Here is a 5,598-nt window from a genome sequence, read left to right as displayed (position 1 = left end):
TGTAATACAAGCACAAGCATTAAGAATATGTAGTGGGGCTTTTAAAAGAACATCTGTGCCAGCATTGCAGGTAGAAATGGGGGAAATGCCATTGGAGTTGAGATTACAGATAATGACATATTGGGCTAGTTTACAAGGACATAACCATCCAACAGTAAGTGCAATTGAGCCATGCTGGGAACATGGAAAAACGCTAACAAAGAGCTTTGGTTGGGTTGCTAAGGAGAAGGCTAGGGAATTGGGTATATTGGATAGGAGTTATTCTCCAGCAGTGGTTCTGCACTGTAAAAAAAAAAAAAAAAAAAAACCTTGAGAAAACTTAAAATATCAAGTCAACTTGATGCAATCGATTTTCAAGTTCTCAACTTTTGACTACAGTAGTTGACTTAACTAAGATTTACAAGTTTGGACAAAAGTTCTGCCAACTTCAATTTTCTTGTTCACCAAATTATGAAATTCCTGTGAGGCCAACGATGAAATTCTTGTTTCAGTGCCATGTATTTCTACCTTTGACAAACACAGATATTTGTGTTGAATAAATATACAATTCTTGTTTCAGTGAGACAAAAAAATTACGTTAAAAATCAATACAAATTGATGTTGCTATATAATTGTATTTCGAGTTCTGCCAACTTAATTTTCTTGTTCACAGAATTATGATATTTCTGTGAGGCTAACAATAAAATCATTGTTTCAATGCTATGTATTTCTGCCTTCAACATACATAATTCTTGCTTCAGTGAGATAGAAATTTTCCTAGATAACTCAATGAAAATGTAAGTTGCTGTAATTGTATTAAAGGAATTCTCAATAAATACATTATTAAATAAAAAAGGCACACAGCTCAAAGTTAGCTAAAACCTTGTTTATTTCTCCTTTTGAACATGAGTTAAAAGTACTCAATGAGGTCTGTCTGGCCTTCAGTAAACAATGGACACGCGCGCGCACGCACGCACGCACGCACGATGTGTCCCTATTGTGAACTGGCAACTGACATTTCTTCAAATTCTGTGAATCTGAGGCAAAGGTGACTTAAAAGGTTACACATGAGAACAAACAATGCACTCAAACAGGAACAAAACAAAGCATTATGTCCTGTCTGGCTTCCCCATCAGATTTAGAGCAAAAGCTTTGTTTTCAGAGACCGTATGCGCTGCGAGCATCGAGAGCCAAGCTCGAAAAAGATCGTTTGAATCCCTTCGAAGGTATACCTCATCTCCTTTGGACAGTCAATGTTCATGACATACAGTAGGCCAAAGAGGTATGCAAAGGCAGTACAGATGTCTGGTAGGTCTTGAAGCACGATGGTCCCTTCCAACACAACCGCTACATCTCGCACGTTTGGTGATATGGCAGCATCATCATCTTCAATGATGGTGAGGATGGCAACAGACACCCCTCTGAGCACTCTCTTCTCATGGTCAGTGTCCTGAGGAAAAGCAACACATGCATGATTGAGTGCTAAGGAAAGATTAAAGACAAAATACATTTCTACTCATTCTAACTTTAACTTTCGTACCACTCCGCTTGTGGACGTTTTAAAAACAAATCTTAAAATTGTGACTCAACAGCACAGTTGCTATCACCCACCAATGGGACAGTATAGGAATTTATCGTGGATCACAATTAAAACACTCACAATAAGTTGATCGTGAATATCCTCATGAGTGATTTGAAAAAGCTGTCTAGCTTGCTATCATGGTGGAGGACTGAAAAATAGAGCCTGATTTTAAAAGAAATACACGAATTATCGCATCAGAAATAACAGACTCACAAATTTTTCTTATTTAAGCAGGGGTGTCTTATAATGTATGATTACCTTATTTGAGATTGTTTGATTTGTTTTTCACCAAAAAGGACATCCACTTAAAAAATATAAATAAATATATATAAATAAAAATGTTCGTTTCTTAACAAAAAGTAAGATTATGTAATTCCAGTGTATTGTAGTGCCGTTGTACAAGTTGTTATCGTGAATATTTTGCCCAGAATAATCATGTCATGAAATTTTCATTTTCTCCCATGCCTGCCCACCAACCTTGTTGTGACTAGTATTTTTAAGAAATATTTCTGCCAAGGAACAGCTAACAATGGCTAAAATTTGGGGAAATGGAGGCTCTACGTGCTGTATTGAAACTGTTTACATTTTTACAACCTTGTCCTCTCCTCAAATGCTCTGTGTTCAGCAGCCTGCAATTCAGTCGAAGCTTCACGCTATTTTTGTCAAATGACTGTTGGTCTCAGCCAAATCAATCATGGCTTCTGAGTTTTGCTGAAGAACGCAGAATTTAATGCTTTTTACAAGATCTGGTTAAAGCAAAAGGATTTTTTGTGACGAGATTTTAAATGAGACATGTTGAATAAAATGTCTTTGATTAATTATCACAATTTTACTTACCAAACACTCCAGGAAGAACTGTGTTGGGTCGTCCCGGACAAAGATAGGTAGGCCCCTCAGTGCTGCTGTCTATCGGTGAGACACAATGTCCGATGTCTAAGGACTATTCAGTGGAAAACACAAAAGCATAACAATTAGTCTAGTGCCTTAGTGAAGTTCTGAAAATCTGGCATTATTTATAGTAATGAGGAGGATAAAGCTCAGGTCAGAGTATCATGACCCAGACCCAAGTATCATGCTTAAGAATGGAAAAAAAAAAACCCTCTAATCCTGCAGGCAATTTTACTTTATACTTTTACGAAATAAAAATACTATTTTCAACTGGGGAGAAAGGCTTTGGTGGACAAGGCTTAAAATAGCAAGTGCTCAAAATGTTGAGGTCAAAGTGAAGACTGGCCAACAGGTTAACTAATGCATGCCCTTAGTTTCAGGCACTTCACTCACCTGTTCATCAAGCTTTTCCAGGAGGTCTTCCATCTTCTGACCAAAAGCTCCCTTCCTTGTCCGGTAAAGTCTCAGCAGGTGGGGCACATATTTGTCAAGGGATGCACTTAAAGTCCCCAGGAGGTCTCGGCTGGTGATCCGATGGAATTCTTCAGATATCTTAACAGAATAACAAAACAATGAAATGCAATGTGTACATAACATTCCTGGGTTGCAGTCTTGTTCAAAGTATGCACCATTTTAAAAGGGATAGTTTGGATTGTTTGAAGTGTATTTGTATGAGGTTCTTCTCCATAGTCAGTGTAATGCTGTAGATGTATTTTAGACACCTAAATAAAATGTTTATCAGTTTAAGTGCAAGCTAAATTTAGAATTTTTTTTCAACTCTTTATCCTGCTGTCAGACAAACCTTACTGAAGGGGAAATGAAGCCTTTATCAATGCTCTACTCAAAGCCATCAGACAAATACAGTAATTTACCTCACGGAACACAGGAGTCGCTGGCCTGCCACTGCCTTGATCAGTTAGTTTACATTACTGTGACTTTAGAGGTTAGTTTGGATTAACCAAAGTTTATTAAACCTTTGTTTCTTTATAATGCATGTAATACTTAACTTGTATGTTTACAGAGCTTGTACAAAGGTAATATAGTCCATGAATAAGAGATATGAGATTACAGATAATTACAATCCCTCCTCTATAGTAGAGGTTGGTTTATGGCTTTTAGCCGGTAACACCTACAGTCTATGGGCGTATCTATGAGTTACACTCGCTGTCTTTTTGATTCCTCACAGTTCATTATAATTGTACGCACTCTGGTGTTTCAGAGAATAACGCACAGCCCATACAGTATAAACGCCTCGGTTCTTGTTCGGAGCTCACACGCGATCTGCAAGGCTCGCACTACGGCGGCAAGCGCGAGTATAAACAACGCTTTACCAGTTCACACGCGCCACCAGTCACAAACCCCCGCAACACTGACGTTAAAGAATGCTTCACATGCCGGCTTTTTTACGCTGAACAAAGTGACGTATAACACAACAGTGTCGGCGCCAACAGCGGCCGGCTCCCGCATTTTAACATACGTTAATTCAACATGTTACTAACGTTACCACCGCTGCCGCCCAAACGGAATGATATTACCCCATATCTCATGTACCCACGTTATACACAAAACATACATAACGTCACATACATTACCGCAGTAAAGAGGCTGTGAATAATTTTCTAACTGGCTTGTACATGAACGTAACCGCCATACTGGACCGTGTTTTAGCCGGGTAAACACTGGGAAAGACCGACCTGTGTTAAACAAATACAATTCAAGTGTCCACTATAGCGCTGGCGCATTGTCGAAGCAGTAAATGCTGCATGTAACGTTAGCCGTAAACATCACCGTTATACCGTTGTATCGGGGCTTACATAGTATTCTACACACAGTTAATAACGTAGCAAGCGTTAGCTAACAAAGCTACATGTGGTAGCTAGCTAGTTGAACTCATTGAATTCATCCGTCGGTTGAAATAGGTCAGTGCATATTACTGATAACATTGGTTGTCTAGTAAAAAACACACTTACCTAACTAGGGAAACTTCAGGTCGACAAAGACTTCGACACTGTCCAACTTCATGTCCAACTTCGGTCCCACGTAGTTAGACTTTACCAAGATGTCCGACCACCACGCTCCGCATCGCTGTAAGCACGCCCCGACTCAGACGCGAAAACCCCGTACATGACAGCAACACGCATGCGCGCCGTCGTTACGGGGTTTCCATCAAGAAAAATAAGGCTCCACTCAGAAATGCTTGTTAAACCGTTTTGAAATTGCTTATTAGGGCAACGATAGGGAGGAGTTTGCTGGCCGGCCCCGTTTTGTCAGTTGCATATGGAAAAGCTTTGTTTCTGAGTCAGGTTAATTTGAAAACAGTTGTGAGACCAACGATTGCTAGTTGGCATTTTTACAGTGTGCCAGCTATTCCTCCTTGGTTACTGCCACAGCCTGAAGTTGATCTTGGCCTCCTTGAAGTAATGAGAGATGAATGTGGGGGAAACTGTGGGATATTCAAGTCATACATCAGGAGGAATTATCACAATTATATACAAATTTATACAGATGGATCAAAAGACCCCAATAATGGTAGAACAGCAGCAGCAGCAGTAATACCAGAATTCCAGTATGAGTGTGGGAAGAGACTCAGTGATGACTTGTCTGTGTTTGCATGTGAGATGATGGCCATAGTTATTGCGTTACAGTGGGTAGAGGACGTCAGGCCAGAGAGAGTGGTGATTGCATCAGATTCATGTGCAGTACTGACGAATTTGAAATGTTGCCACTCCAGATGCAGAGAGGATTTACTGTATGAAGTACTACAAGCACTATTCAGAATCCATCAAATGCGGATGACGGTAAAATTTGTGTGGGTCCCTGCCCATGTTGGAGTCGATGGCAACAAGAAGGCGGATAAAGCAGCAAAAAAGGCTTTGAAGAGTGGGAGAAATATTGTTAAATTAAATAGAAGTAAGTCAGAAGCTAAAGTGGTGATTAAGGGACAAATCAAAAAGATATGGCAGACTGAATGGAATAAAGGGAGCAAAGGACGATATCTGTTTAAAAATAAACCATTGGTTGGGAGTGCAGGATCTAGTGGATGAAATAGAAAAGAGGAGAGGGTAATGACAAGATTATGGAATGGACATACTGGTCTTAACAGTTCCCTCTATGTTATTGGAAAACATAATAATGGAATGTGTGAATTT

At 39.6% G+C, this 5,598-nt stretch overlaps 1 long non-coding RNA gene across 1 annotated transcript; it reads right to left on the bottom strand.

Annotated features, from left to right (window-relative positions):
- Positions 1–8: 8 nt before the first annotated feature.
- On the bottom strand, positions 9–4,568 carry LOC116397423 (uncharacterized). The gene is made up of 4 exons (XR_004213679.1): positions 4,420–4,568; positions 2,843–3,001; positions 2,399–2,501; positions 9–1,429 (listed from the first exon to the last, which is right to left on the bottom strand). It is a non-coding gene; the product is annotated as an uncharacterized LOC116397423 (long non-coding RNA).
- Positions 4,569–5,598: the final 1,030 nt, after the last annotated feature.

The sequence above is a fragment of the Anarrhichthys ocellatus genome, unplaced genomic scaffold (genome assembly GCF_004355925.1).
Source record: "Anarrhichthys ocellatus isolate YVR2014 unplaced genomic scaffold, GSC_Weel_1.0 scaffold66, whole genome shotgun sequence".
NCBI lineage: Eukaryota > Metazoa > Chordata > Actinopteri > Perciformes > Anarhichadidae > Anarrhichthys > Anarrhichthys ocellatus.
This window is presented reverse-complemented; position numbering and strand designations above follow the sequence as displayed.